This window comes from Bubalus bubalis, chromosome 18, assembly GCF_019923935.1.
Source record: "Bubalus bubalis isolate 160015118507 breed Murrah chromosome 18, NDDB_SH_1, whole genome shotgun sequence".
NCBI classification, from domain to species: Eukaryota; Metazoa; Chordata; class Mammalia; order Artiodactyla; family Bovidae; genus Bubalus; species Bubalus bubalis.
Genome location: NC_059174.1, coordinates 51,677,962 through 51,693,548, shown reverse-complemented (window position 1 = coordinate 51,693,548; position 15,587 = coordinate 51,677,962). Strand labels below are relative to the sequence as shown.

General features: G+C 40.8%; 1 long non-coding RNA gene across 3 annotated transcripts in view; it reads right to left on the bottom strand.

Annotated features, from left to right (window-relative positions):
• LOC123330147 overlaps window positions 1-15,303 on the bottom strand; it is a 31,417-nt gene extending 16,114 nt beyond the window's left edge. Inside the window, exons 1-4 of one of the 3 annotated variants that reach the window (XR_006640268.1) lie at window positions 14,058-15,301; window positions 12,704-12,811; window positions 12,275-12,333; window positions 8,926-8,984 (exon numbers count right to left, since the gene is read on the bottom strand). This is a non-coding gene — a long non-coding RNA (uncharacterized LOC123330147). Of the gene's footprint in view, window positions 1-8,925; window positions 9,009-12,274; window positions 12,334-12,703; window positions 12,812-12,987; window positions 13,052-14,057 lie in introns of those variants that run through there. The other 2 variants (XR_006640269.1, XR_006640267.1) reach the window with 2 other exon arrangements.
• Window positions 15,304-15,587: the final 284 nt, after the last annotated feature.

Genomic DNA, 15,587 nt, shown 5'->3' with positions numbered 1-15,587 from the left:
GAGAAACAAAAATCAAGAGGAAAGATCATAAATAGTAAAAGAGTAGCCCTAAATATAGCCACATAAATATATTAAATCTTAAGTACACAAAGGCAAGGACTGAATGTATTAAAAAGTGACTATATGCTCTTTTCTAGAAATGTACCTGAAACACCAAGAGACAGACAGATTGAAAGTACATATAATAGTTTTTACCTGCTAATTCCAACCTCCCACTCCATCCGTTCTCCACTCCCTTCCCCCTTGGCATCCAAAAATCCATATGACTTTGCTCATAAGTGTGAGAAGGCTGGAGCATATGTTAATATTAGATGAAGTAGATTTCAAAGATTCTTATAGAGCTAAAACAGGGAATTTTTTACAACAATATAAAGGTCAATACATGAGTAACAAAGTTTTTAAATGATTATGGAACAAATCACAAAGTTTTAAAATACATGAAGCAAAACTTTAAAACCTAAGAAAACAATCCAGAAAACACAGAGGTAAAGATTTTAACCTCTCTCCCAGAAAATTAGTACAACTAGACAAAAATCAGTTGAGACAGATATTAACAATACTAACCATGTCAATCTAAATTGATATTTATAGAACATGATACCCGAAGAACAGGGCTTCCCAGGTGGCTCGGTGGTAAAGAACCCACCTGCCATTATAGGAGACACAGGTTCGGTCCCAGGGTCAGGAAAATCCCCTGGAGAAGAGAATGGCAGGAAAAAAAAGAAAAGGAAATGGCAGCCTTCTCCAGTATTCTCGTCTGGGAAATCCCATGGACAGAAGAGCCTGGCGAGCTACATACAGTCCATGGGGTGGCAAAAGAGCCGGACACGACTTAGTGACCGAGCCTGCACACAGAACAGCAGAATACCAGTGACTGTTAACTGGGAGTTCAACAGAATAATTTGGTAACAAAAAAAGAAAACTATTAATCTGGGCATGAATTAACTTAGTCATTTTACATAAAGACCAAATCTACATCCCTTTGTTAAGATGTAATAACATGTAGTTTAATAATGTTTCTTTCTTTTAAACCATTTTTGATGGTCAATCTTGACTAGATATTCCTAGAATAACAGCAGAATGATTTTTTGGATAATGAATCTCAAAAGTTTCACAAGAGAAAGGAAAAAAGAGGACGTGAAACAAACAAAAAAAAGAGAGAGGAATCCAACTTCAGACAATTATGCAATTATACTGTAAAAGGCTGGGAAGAAAGTAGATGTAGGAAAAAGATTCAGACATAGACTCACTCAAAGGACATAATTTTGTTTGAGTTTAATTAATAAAATTTAAGCCTGGTGCGCTGCAGTTCATGGGGTCACAAAGAGTTGGACATGATTTAGCCAACTGAACAATAATCCAGAAAGAGAAAACAAGACCAAGGCTTTTTAATGATTGACTTAAAAAAAAGCAGTTACTCAGATCAACCAGCAGAGGGGGCTAGTTGATCATTTTTGTTTGGGTGCTATTTTTGTACCTGTGTTTTGCACAATGGGCTTTGTTTTGCCTTGCTGTATGTATCATCGTAACAAAGTGGCCTTGTCTGATGTGGATTTTCTGTACCACTGTTTATGTTAAAGAGACTCCGCCCTTCAGGCCCTTCCTCCTCAGGCCAGATGCTCTATAGTCTAAGAATGTCTCCAAGTGATGGCAGCTAGACACAAAGCGTGCCCACCACCTCAGAAGCCCACCAGGGAAAACAGAGTGAGTTAGGGCAAGAATTTTCTTGTTATTTAATTCAGGGGTCCCCAGCCTCTGGAATCTGATGGTCTGAGGTGTAGCTGATGTATAATACACGTAAAGTGCTTGAATGATATTGAAACCATTCGCCCTCCTCTATCCCTGTCTATGAAAAAACTGTCTTCCATGAATCTAGTCACTGGTGCCAAAACAGGTTGGGGACCGCTGATTTAAATGCACACATATCTTCAATTTGCCTCTTGGCCCACAAAGTCTAAAATGTTTACTCTCTTATCTTCAGGTGGCTCAGTGGTAAAGAATCTGCCTGCCAATGCAGGAGCCGCAAGAGACGCGGGCTCGATCCCTGGGCTGGGAAGATCCCCTGAAGGACGAAATGGCAACCCACTCCAGTATTCTTGCCTGGAGAATCCCACCTGGTGGGCTACACAGTCCATGGGGTTGCAAAGAGTCAGACACGACTGAGCATGCACACACATACACCTTTTCAGAAAATGTTTACCAATATTGGTCTCAGAAAGAAAAAACATTTCATTGTATCATTTCAATTGATACAGAAAAGGCATCTGACAAAATAAAATACCCAGTAATGATAAAAATCTTTGAGCAAACTAGGGAAAGAACTTCAACTTGATAAAAGACATGGAGAAAGCCAGGTGACATCATACTTAGTAAAGACTGAAGGCTTTTCCCATGTGACAGGACAAAGCAGGAACATTCTCTCTCACCACTTCTATTCAAAATTGCACTGGAAGTCTTAGCCAGTGCACCAAAGCGAGGGACAGAAAGGTATATGGATTGGCAAGGAAGAAATAATTATCTACCCAAGAAAATTCTAAGGAATCTACAAACACCTAGAATTTAGAAGCAGTATATCAAGGTCATATAAAGCCAATAAATACAAAAACACAAATCAATTATATTTCAATATCCTACCAAACTCCAAGAGATAGTGAAGGAGAGGGAAGCCTGGTGTGCTGCAGTCCTTGGGATCGCAAAGAATCGGACACGACTGAATGACTGAACAACAACTTTTTGCCTGGAGAATCCCAGGGACAGAGGAGCCTGGTGGGGCTATAGTCTGTGGGGTCTCAAAGAGTCCAATTTTCACTTCCCTAGTAATGTATAATATTTCTATGCCCTAGCAATATATAAAATTTAAAAATAATGCCATTTACAATCTCTCCAAAGAATGAAATATTAGGTTAAATCTAACAACATGTAGAGAATTTGCGTGCTAAACATTACAAAGTACTGATAGAAAGAAACCAAAAAACACCTAAATAATTGAAGAGATATACAGTGTTCATGAATTAGAATACTCAACACAGTAAACATATCTGCTGCTACTGCTGCAAAGTCACATCAGTCGTGTCTGACTCTGTGCGACCCCATAGACGGAAGCCCACCAGGCTCCCCCGTCCCTGGGATTCTCCAGGCAAGAACACTGGAGTGGGTTGCCATTTCCTTCTCCAATGCATGAAAGTGAAAAGTGAAGTCGCTCAGTCGCTCAGTCGTGTCTGACTCTTAGTGACCCCATGGACTGCAGCCTACCAGGTTCCTCCATCCATGGGATTTTCCAGGCAAGAGTGCTAGAGTGGGGTGCCATTGCCTTCTCTGTAAACATATCAATTATCCCCAAATTGATTTACAGATTTAATGCAACATTAATCAAATTTCTAGCAGCATTTTTTTTTTTTTTTTGGCATCAACGCAAGGCATGCAGGACCTTAGTTCCCCAACCAGGGAATGAACCCACACCCCCTGCAGTGGAAGCTCAGAGTCTTAACCACTGGACCTCCAGGAAAGTCACCCAGTAGCATTTTCTTAATACAGATTGTGTGCATGTGTGTGTAGTTGCTCAGTGGGGTCTCTTTGTGACCCCATGGACTGTAGCCCACCAGGCTTCTCTCTGTCCATGGGATTCTCCAGGCAAGAATATTGGAGTGGGTTGCCATCCCTTTCTCCAGGGGATCTTCCTGACCCAGGATTGAACCCACATCTCCTGTGTCTCCTGCATTGCAGGTGGATTCCGTTGAGTCATCACAGAAGCCCGTAGATGTGGATTAGCTCTAAAGCTTTTGCACAGCAAAGAAAGCCATAGACTAGACGAAAAGACAATCCTCAGAATGGGGAGAAAATATTTGCAAGTGAAACAACTGACAAAGGATTAATCTTCAAAATATACAAGCAGTTCGTGCAACTCAATATCAAAAAGACAAACAACCAATCAAACAATGGGCAGAAACTACCTAAACAGACTTTTGTGCAAAGAAAACACACAGATGGCCAACAAACACATGAAAACATGTTCAACATCAGTCAGTATTGGAGAAGCTCAACATCACTATTAGAGAAATGTAAACCAAAACTACAGCAAGGTATCAGCTCACACCGCTTGGAATGGTTGTCATCAAAAAATCTGCAGATAAATGTTGGAGAGGACGTGGAGAAAAGGGAACCCTCTTGCACTGTTGGTGGGACTGTAAACTGATAAAGCCACCATGGAGACTGGTATGGAGGTTCATTTAAAAATCAAACTACCATATGACCCAGCAAAACCACTACTGGGCATATACCCTGAGAAAACCGTAACTGAAAAAGACACACGCACCCCTGTTCATTGCAACACTATGGACATGGGAGCAGTCTAACTGTCCATTGACAGACGAATGGATAAAGAAGTGGTGGTGCATATATGCAATGGAATATTACTCGGCCATAAAAAGGGATGAAATTGGGTCATTGGTAGTGATATAGATGAACCTAGAGTCTGTCATACAGAAGGAAGTCAGAAAAAACAAATATCATATATTAAGGCATATATATGGAATCTAGAAAACTGGTACTGATGAACAACAAATATTAATAGTTACAGAGCAGGAATAGAGACACAGATGTAGAGAACAGACATGCGTACACAGCCAGGGAAGGAGAGGGCGGGATGAATTGAGAGAGTAGCACTGATGTACATATACCACCGTGTGTAAAGGTGATGGTGAGAGCTACTGTGGAGCACAGGGAGCTCTGCTCAGTGCTCTGTGATGACCTAGAGGGGTGGGAGGGAGGCTCAAGGGGGAGGAGATATATGTATACTTATAACTGATTCACATTCCTGTACAGCAGAAACCAACATGATATCGTCAAGCAATTATATTCCAATTAAAAATAAATGAAATGTATATGGAAAAGCAAAGAAACTAATAGACAAGTTTTTATTTTAAAAGAGTAAACTGAAAGAAACACACCACCTGATGTTGAGAGATACTCTAAAGCTACAGTAATCAAGAATGTCGTGATAGTGAAGGGGCAGACACATAGATTAGTGGAAAACAGAAAGTTCAGAAATGTACGCATATAAATCTGGCAAACTGACAAAGAGGCAAAAGTGATTCAGTGGAGAAAGGACAGTCTTTCAACAAATGATGTTTGAACAACTGACCTCCAGTACAGAAAAAGAATGAGCCTTAACCTAAACGTACACCTGATGCAAAAATTAGCAATGACTTACAGATCTCACTACAAAACTATAAAATTTAAAAAATAGTAAGAGGATGTATGTATAACTGATTCACTTTGCTGTACACCTGAAACTAAAACACTATCAATCCACACACTCCAATATTTTTTTTAAAAAGGGGGGAAAATTTAAAAAAGAAAACATAAGAGAAAATCTCTGGGATCTGAGACTAAGCAAAGAATTCTTAGACTTGACACCGCAAGTACACTCCATATAAAAACACATTCAGATTTCAGTTTAGTCACTCAGTTGTGTCCGACTCTTTGTGACCCCATGAACCACAGCTAAATCTTATCAAATTTTAAGAGAATGAAACAAACAAGCAATGGGCAGGAAGAAAATATTTGCAAAACACATATTCAAAAAATATTCTCTCCATAATATATAAAGAACTTTCAAAACTCAACAGTAACCAACAAGCCAATTGAAAATGGGCAAAAAGACATCAATGTACACTTCACCAAGGCAGATATAATGATGACAAATAAACACATGAAAATACATACAACATCATTAGCAGTTAAGGAAATTACAAGTTAAACCACAATTAGATTCCACCACACACCTTCCCTTGTGGCTCAGCTGGTAAAGAATCCATCTGCAATGTGGGAGACATGGGCTCGATCCCTGGCTGGGTTGGGAAGATCCCCTGGAGAAGGGAAAAGCTACCCACTCCAGTATTCTGGCCTGGAGAATTCCATGGGCTGTACAGTCTGGCGTCACAAAGAGACGGACATGACTGAATGACTTTCACTTTCAGACACCGATTAGAATGCCTTAAATAAAAAATAGGAGCAATATACAAGCAGCTCATGAAGCTCAATACCAGAAAGACAAAACAATCCCATCAAAAAGTGGGCAGAAGACCAAAACAGGTGTTTCTCCAAAGAAGATATACAGATGGCTAATAAACACAAAAAAAGATGCTCAATGTCACTCAGTATTAGAGAAACACAAAACAAAATTACCACAAGGTTATCACTTCACACCTGTCAGAATAGCCATCATCATCAGGTCTACAAACAATAAATGCTGGAGAGGGTGTGGAGAAAAGGGAGCCCTCTTGTTGCACTGTTGGTGGGAATGCAAATTGATACAGCCACTATGGAGAACAGTATGGCGATTCCTTAAAAAACTAGGAATAAAACTATCATATGACCCAGCAATCCCATTCCTGGGCATATACCCTGAAGAAACCATAACTGAAAAAGACACATGGACCCCAATGTTCATTGCAGCACCATTTACAACAGCTAGGACATGAAAGCAACCTAAGTGTCCATTGACAGATGAATGGATAAGGAAGTTGTGGTACATATACACAATGAAATATTACTCAGTCAAAAATGAATGCATTTGAGTCAGTTCTAATGAGGTGTATGAACCTAGAGCCTGCTACCCAGAGTGAACTAAGTCAGAAAGAGAAAACAAATAGTGTATGTTAAGGCATATATATGGAATATAGAAAGATGGTACTGATAAACCCACTTTCAGGCCAGCAGTGGAGATGCAGACATAGAGAACAGACTCATAGACACAGTGGGGGAATGACAGGGCAGGATGAATTGAGAGAGTAGCATGGAAACATACAAACCACCATATGTAAAATGGATAGCCGGTGGGGATTTGCTGTATGACTCTGTGACAACCTAGAGGGGTGGAGTGGGGTGGGGTGGGGTGGGAGGGAGGTACTAGAGGGAGGGGACATATGTACACCTATGGCTGATTAATGTTGATGTATGGCAGAAACCAACAATACCGTAAAGCAATTATCCTCCAATTAAAATCTAAAAACAAAACAAAAATAGGAACAATGTCAAATTGTCATGAGGTCCCAGAGCAACTGGAATTCTCATATATGACTGGGGAGGGGAGGAATGGAAAATGGCACAGACAAGAGGAGAAGGGGCAACAGAGGATGAGTTGGTTGGATGGTCTCACTGACTCAATGGACATGATTTTGAGCAAACTCAGGGAGAGAGTGAAGGACAGGGAAGCCTGGCGTGCTGCAGTTCATGGGGTCTCAGAGTCGGACATGACTTCGCAACTGAACAACACTGGTGGAAATAAATTAGAAAAGTTGCAACAAATTTAAAAATACTCTAGAGTACTCTTCTCAGCAATCTTTCCTAGAGAAATGAAAACTTATGCTTATAGTAAAGGGCTTCCTTGGTGGCTCAGAGGGTAAAGAATCTGCCTGCAATGCAGTAGACCTGGGTTTGAATCCTGGATTTGGAAGATCCCCTGGAGAATGGAATGGCTACCCACTTCAGTATTCTTGCCTGGAGAATTCTATGGACAGAGGAGCCTGGTGGGCTACAGTCCATGGGGTTGCAAAGAGTCCAACATGACTGAAAACCTGTACATGAATATTTATACCTGCCTTATTCATAATTGTCAGTAACTGGAAATAACCCAAATGCCCCTCAAAGGGTGGATGGATAAATAAACTGCAGTATATCCACACAATGAAATACCATTCAACCATAAAAAGGAACCAACCATTGATATATACAACTCTGATGAATCTTAATTTAAAATTAAGATTACTTTGGCCACCTGATGCAAAGAACTGACTCATTGGAAAAGACCCTGATGCTGGGAAAGACTGAAGGCAGGAGGAGAAGGGGACGGCAGAGGACAAGATGGTTGGATGGCATCACTGACTCGATGGACATGAGTTTGAGCAAGCTCCAGGAATTGGTGATGGACAGGGAAGCCTGGCATGCTGCAGTCCATGGGGTTACAAAGAGTCAGACATGACTGAGCGACTGAACAGAACTTAAAATTATTTATTTATTCATTTGACTGCAGCGGGTCTTAGTTGCGGTATGTGGGACCCTCAATTGCAATCTGTAAGATCTTTAGTTGCAGCATGTGAGGTCTAGTTCCCCCACCAGGGATGGAATCCGGGGTCCCTGCATTGTCTTAACCACTGGACCACTAGGGAAGTCCCTTGAAGGAATTATCTTAATTGAAAGAATCCAGTTACATAATGTTAAGCACTATATAATTTCATTTAAATGGCATTCTCTAAAAGACAATACCATAGGGTTAGAGAGCATACCATTGGTTTTGAGGGTTTATCAACGTAATGAGGAGGAGCCATAAAGAGATAGCATAAGGAAGTTTTTTGGTGTGAAGATACCATTTTGTATTCTGAGTATGACGCTTACACGCATCTATACATGTGTTAAAATTCACAGCATTTGGGAACTCTCTGGTCATCCAGTAGTTAAGACTCCATGCTTCCAGTGCAGGGTACGCAGTTTCGATCCCTGGTTATGGAACTAAGATTCCCGCAAGCCATACAGAATGGCCAATAAATAAATAATTCAAAGAATTAAACACCAAAATATTCTTTATTATTATAAAGTAAAATAGTAATATTTTAAATAAACTTTGAAAAAATAGACTATCTGAAGCACAAATATTTTTGAAATTTATTACATGTGTGGAGTGAAATGTATGATAGCACAAAGGACAGAAGGGAGAAACTAGAAGCGCGAGGTTGTAATGATCTGACATCATTCTTTAAGCAACGTAGCATTATTTTAAGATAGATTATGACATTGTGTGGGCTTCCAAGGTGGCAGTAGTGGTAAAGAATCTGCCTGCCGATGCAAGAGACATGGGTTTGATCCCTGGATTGGGAAGATCCCCTGGAGTAGGAAATGGCAACCCGCTCTAGTATTCTTGTCTGGAAAATTCCACAGAGGAGTCTGGTGGGCTACAGTCCATGAGATCACAGAAGAACTGGACATGACTTGGTGATGAAACAACAACACACCTATTAGAATGGATCAAATTAATAAGGAAGGAAGTTCTACTCAGAATGCACAACTGGAACTCACATAAAATTTAACAGCACTTTTGAAAATCATTTGATAGTTTATTATCAGAATGACTAAAATGTACCCTAAGACCCAGCAATCTTACTCCTAGACAGTGACCCAAAAGAAATGAAAACGTGCTTTCAAAAATCTGTACACAATGTTTATAGCAGCTTTATTCATAAGTGCCAACTGCTGAAAACAAACTGAAATCTCCATCAGCTGGTTAATAGGTAAACAACTGTGATAGATGCATATCATAAATTTATATCCATGCCATAACATGAAATAGAATCTTAAGAGGAATGAACTGATTAATGAACTAATTAATTCTAATTAATTGATAAACATTAAATTAACAATATTGATGAACCTCGACTTTATGTTAAATCAGTAAGTCATACATGAAAACATAATTTAGTTATATGACATTTCAATTTTGATTCAGTTCATGTGACATTATGAACCATAAAGTTGACGTTTGTATCAAAAATAGTACAACTTACTGGGAGCGGGGGAAGTCTGGCTGTTTTTTTAAAAATCTTAATATACTATCTTTCCTGTGCCCTAGTGATTACCCTCCTAGGTGTTGATGTAGGACAAATTAATTCATGGAAATAATTATATAGAAATGTTTGGCCAAAATGGTAGAGTTAAGGACTTTGGAAAGTCCACTGTACATAAAAAAAAAAGAAAAAAAAATTGGCAGATATGGAATTGACTTTTTTCCAGAACTCTGGAAGTTAACCAAAGACCTGCAGCAACCAACCCAGGTGGATTTAGTCAAGAAAAAATGCTGAATCTCAGTCAGGAGAGGAAGGTCTATGGTTTTTCTTTAGCTTAGGCCCACCTCCCACTCCCCAGCTCAGCTGAGGAAACTGAGACCCTGTTCTTCCAATCCTGGAAGAAGCAGAGCAGACCTAGAGCTGTTCCCAAGCCTCCTTCCCAAGGAGTTATTATTGGGGCAGTTGGTAGATTCCCTGGAAGGCCCACCCCATACAATGTTCATGCACCATGGTGGCCCAAGGCAGTTCAGTTGGGGCCCATAATGAACTAATCACAAAGCTTAAAAGGGAAAGCTGAGGAGTGAGACGTCCTGTATGGGTTCCTGGTCAACCAAAATATAATGTGGGAGGCTGCAAATAAGAGTTTATCTGGGGTCTTAAGAATTGCAAATCAGGAGATGCAGGTTCAGGTAACCACACAAGTGTGTTCCAAAGAAGGGAGAGTCGTGGACTTACAAAGACAAAAAGCTACGAAGGTTGTCAAAAGTTGCTGGGTGATTTGCAGCAACATGAACGCAACTAGAGATAATCATACTAAGTGAAGTTCAGAAAGAGAAAGACATACTGTATGGTATCACTCATATATCACTTATATGGAATCTAAAATATGACAAATTGAACCTATCTGTGAAACAGAACGGGAGAAAATATTGGCAAATCATGTATCTGCTAGTATTTAGAACATACGCTGTACTATTACAACCCAATAATACAAAGTCAAATAACCCAGTTTTAAAATGAGAAGATGAGTTGTTAGGAAAAGGCAGATCAAAACCACTTCACACCCACTCGGATTGCCAGAATGAAAAAAATAAAAAAATCCACAAGCAATAAGTGTCGGTAAAGATGTGGAGAAATTAGAACCATCAAACATTGCTATTAGGATCGTAAAATGGTGCAACCACTTTGGAAAACAGTCTGGCAGTTTCCCAAACATTTAAACATAGAGTTACTAGATGACCCAGTAATTCCACTTCTAAAGAGAAATGTCCCAGACAAATGAAAACATATTCACACAAAAACATGTATAGAGGTTTACAGTAGCATTATATACAGCAGTCAGAAGGTGGAAACAATCCAAATGGATGAGTAGATCAACAAAATGTACTACATCATAAACAGAATATTATTCAGTCACAAAAAAGGACAGAGTAGTGATACATGTCACACATGGATAAACCTTGAAAACATTACACCATATCAAACTGAAAACATTACACCCTATCCAGCAAGCCAGTCACAAAAAGACTATATATTATAGGATCCCATTTTCATGAGGGGTTTGGGGGTGTAGTAACTAAAGGGTACAGTGTTGCTTTTGAGGTGATGAAAATGCTCCAAGATTAACTGTGGTGATAGGTGCACATATCCGTGAATATATGAAAAACTACTGAATGTTACATTTTAAGTGGGTGTATTACACAGTATGTGAATTATAGCTCAATTAAGCAGTTATAAAAAGTAGGCAAAGACAGCACTCTTCAAAATCACTTTTTCTATTATTGCAAATATTATCACGAATGCCTATGTTTTCTTTTTTAAATTATGAAAGTATGATAACACATTTACTTGGAAGATACAAGTAACTTGGAAAATACAGAACAAGGTTACATATAGTTCCACTATACATAACTCAGCAACCAAACAACCAAAAATATATTACAATTATTTCTTAAGTGGATAAATTAAGATATTTGGTTAGAGTTTCAATAGCAAACACTCAAAAAATTAATAGAATGAATATACAGAGAACATAGTAGAGCTGAAAAGCACTATGAACTAATTCTACAGAATTAAAATTTTTACAATTTTCACACAACAGTAGGATACAAATTCTAGTCAAGTTCCCATAAACTAGGAGACACTGGAACATATCCAGGAACATAAACACATGCAAAAATTTCATGGTTGAAAGGATGAATGCCTTTTTTTTTTAAAGAGCGCTGAAAACAACTGGCTTAAAGGAGAGATAAATTGGGAGTATGGGATTAAGAGAAGCACACTACCACATATAAAATAGATAAAGAGCAGTATTTTCTGTATAGTACATGGAACCATATTCAGTATCTTATAATAAACTATAAGAGAAGAATTTTGAAAACAGAATACAGATATATAAATATACATGTAACTGAGTCACTTTGCTATACATCTAAGACACAATATTGTAAGATCAACTTCAATAATAAGTAAATAAAATTCAAGTCAGAAAACTGGTTTGTAATGAAGTAGTAATGTAGAAATTTTTAAATTCACCTTTATACTATTATTTGGGAAACAAACGAGAACAAGCAAAAACTATAAATGAAATTGCACCATAAAAGGCAAATGCCTGGCACATCACAAGTACTAAATATTTGGTATCATCTTTCACACTTCCAGAAATCAGAAAAGACACGGCCATGCATTACAAAATAAGACATGAGAAAACAACTCACCTGGAACTTGGATGTTTTCTCCTTCCTCTGGGGAAGGGCAGAGTCACGAGAAGACAGAGCTAGAAAAAGACATGATGAGAGAAAGGCAGGAACCCCCTCACCTGTTTGGCATCTTTGTGAAAATTACAAGAAGGTACCCCTCCCACAGAGCAGATGTGGCCCCACATGCCTTGGTGAGCCAAGTGTGAGCTGGGGTCCAGGTGCCACTAGTTCACCTCGGCTGAGCACCATCATGGTCAGCAGCTGGTCCCCAGACACCCAGGCTGGCTGTACTATCCTGGGAAACGTGGGTAGGGAGGCAATAGAATGTATTTTGGTGCTGGATCCAAAATGCCCGAGTTCAAGTCATGGCCAGGCTACTCACTGGTCAAGTAACTTGTGCTTACATTAATTCACCATCTGCTAGTTGAGGACTCCAACAGAGCCTACCTCTCAAGATAGTTGTGAGGATTCAACATGTGGGCAGGTGAAAAGCTGTTCTCACGTTCCCTCGGAGACCCTTCCTTTCCTGGCCACTGCACAGAAGCTGATGCTATGCTGCACGGTAAAGCCATCTTTTGTCAAAGAGCTTGTCAGACACCTGAACATCAGACCGTAATCTTGAAAAGTGTAAAATTCTGAGCGCTACTTATCTGTTGCCTAGTTATTTTATATTCATAATTAAAAAAGAAAGGAACCAGGCTTCCCTGGTGGCTCAGTGGTAAAGAACCAACCTGCAATGCAGGGGAAGTGGGTTCAATCCCTGAGTAGGAAAGATCCCCTAGAAGAAGGAAATGGCAACCCACTCCAGTATTCTTCCTCAGGAAATCCCATGGACAGAGGAGCCTGGTGGGTTACAGTCCACAGAGTCGCAAAAGAATCAGACACATCTGAGCGACTAAACAACAACAACAAAAAACCAAATCATTGCTGGTCAATTTTCTTCGTGAAGCCAGTCTCTATTTCACTGTTTCTTTTAACTGCTTTTTGGGCCCCATCCCACAGTATGTGATGGAGTCTTAATTCCCTGACCAGGGAGTAAACCTGCATCCCCTGCATTGGAAGGCAGAGTCTCAACCACTGGACCACCAGGGAAGTCCCTGTGAGTCTCTGTTTTAATAGTACTTGAGCAGCGATGACAAAAACCCAACCCATGTAGTCATTTTGGAGGTTCTGTGAGCCTCAGGGCCTGGCACATTAAATTCTCAACAACTAATGAGGTCTGGGATGACCATTGCTCCAATTTAACAGATAGAAATGCTGAAGTTCAAAGAGACCAAGATACCCGGGTGTTACAGCTGGCAAGTGGCAGTGGTTGGGACTGAATCCAGGTTTTTTGTTTTGGGGATCTGTAAAAAACCTCTTATGGAAATTTAAAAACATATATGGGCTTCCCTAGTGGCTCAGTGGTAAAGAACCCACCGGCCAGTGCAGGAGACGCTGGTATGATCCCTGGGTCAGGAAGATTCCCTGGAGAAGGAAATGTCAATTCACTCCAGTATTCTTGCCTGGAAAATTCCATGGACAGAGGAGCCTGGTGGACTAGAGTCTATGGGGTCGAAAAGAGTGGGACACAACTGAGCAACTAAACTACAACTAAGAGGGTAGATACTGAATCCACTTTTGACTCAAGAACTTGTGCTCTTCACCTCATCACCAGGCTGCTCTAAAGACAAGTACAGACGAGAAGGGTGGATTCTCATGGAATCAGGAAAGGACAGTCCAGGAGTGGATTCGTTTCCTACGGCTGCTGTAGAAAATTAGTACAAACTCAGCTGCAAACAACACAAATGCATTCTCTTACAGTTTTGGAGGTTGGAAGTCGGAAGCAAGTAAGGCTAATATCAAGCTGCGTGCAGGGCTGGTTCTTCCTGGCGGCTCTGCGGAAAGCTCCGTCTCTCACCTCTCCAACTTCAGACGATGCGCGCGGTCCCTTCCGCCATCTTTAAAGCCAGCTGCCTGCTATTTTCTGACAGCCGGCCCTCCTCTTCTAAGACGCTTGTGATTACACTGGGCCCACCTGGATCATCCGAGCTCCTCTCCCCATCTTCAGACATTAATTACACCTGCAAAGTCCTTCTTGTCACATAAGGGAACATATGTACAGATTCTTGGGGGTCAGGACATCTTTAGGGGGCACGAACTCAGTCAACCACAAGGAGTAGAGGACAGACACACAGAAAAGGGGAAAGCTCCTGCTGACATGCGATCTGCTTGCTGGAGAGTGTAACAAGGGAGGAGCTTGGTTTCTGGAGCCATAACTTTGAGGGCTGTGTGTGCGTGTGTGTGTGTTTTGACTGCACCACGCAGCAGGTGGGATCTTAGTTCCTTGACCAGGGATGGAACCTGCACCCCCTGCACTGGAAGGTGGTGCCTCAACCACTGGACCACCAGGTAAGTCCCTCTTTGAGGTTTTGATAGTGACTAGCTACCTCTCTGTGCTTCACCTGGGTAAAAGGAAGAAAATCATAACCTCCTCACTAGGTCTTCAGGAGGCATAACACAGTGACTATACATGAAACATGGATCTGTGGTAGGCATGGGGTAAGCATTTAGACGTGTTCCCTATTCTTGTTAGTACTCGTGCTCAGTCATGATCAACTCTATGTGACCCCATGGACTGTAACCCGCCGGCTCCTCTGTCCATGGGATTCCCCAGGCAAGAATACTGGAGTGGGTCCCCATGCCTTCCTGCAGGGGATCTTCCCGACCCAGGGATTGAACCTGCACCACCTGAATCTCCTGCATTGTCAGGCAGATTCTTTACCGCTGAGCTATCGGGGATGCCTATTCTTGTTAGTGTCTATCCTTACTTGAAGGAGCATCTCCTTCCAATTCCTGATTTCCTCTCTCTGCCTCCAGGATCATCAGATGCCTTCTGCCTTGTATCTGGGGGCCGCACAGAGATCTGGCAATTCTGGATGTTTAATTGGAAAAACTCATTGGACCAAATAAGGGTCAGTTCTGTCTGTATGACCCAGATAATCACAATGATGTGATCACTCACCTAGAGCCAGACATTCTGGAATGTGAAGTCAAGTGGGCCTTAGAAAGCATCACGACGAACAAAGCTAGTGGAGGTGATGGAATTCCAGTTGAGCTATCTCAAATCCTGAAAGATGATGCTGTGAAAGTACTGCACTCAATATGCCAGCAAATTTGGAAAACTCAGCAGTGGCCACAGGACTGGAAAAGGTCAGTTTTCATTCCAATCCCAAAGAAAGGCAGTGCCAAAGAATGCTCAAACTACCACACAATTGCACTCATCTCACATGCTAGTAAAGTAATGCTCAAAATTCTCCAAGCCAGGATTCAGCAGTACGTGAACCGTGAA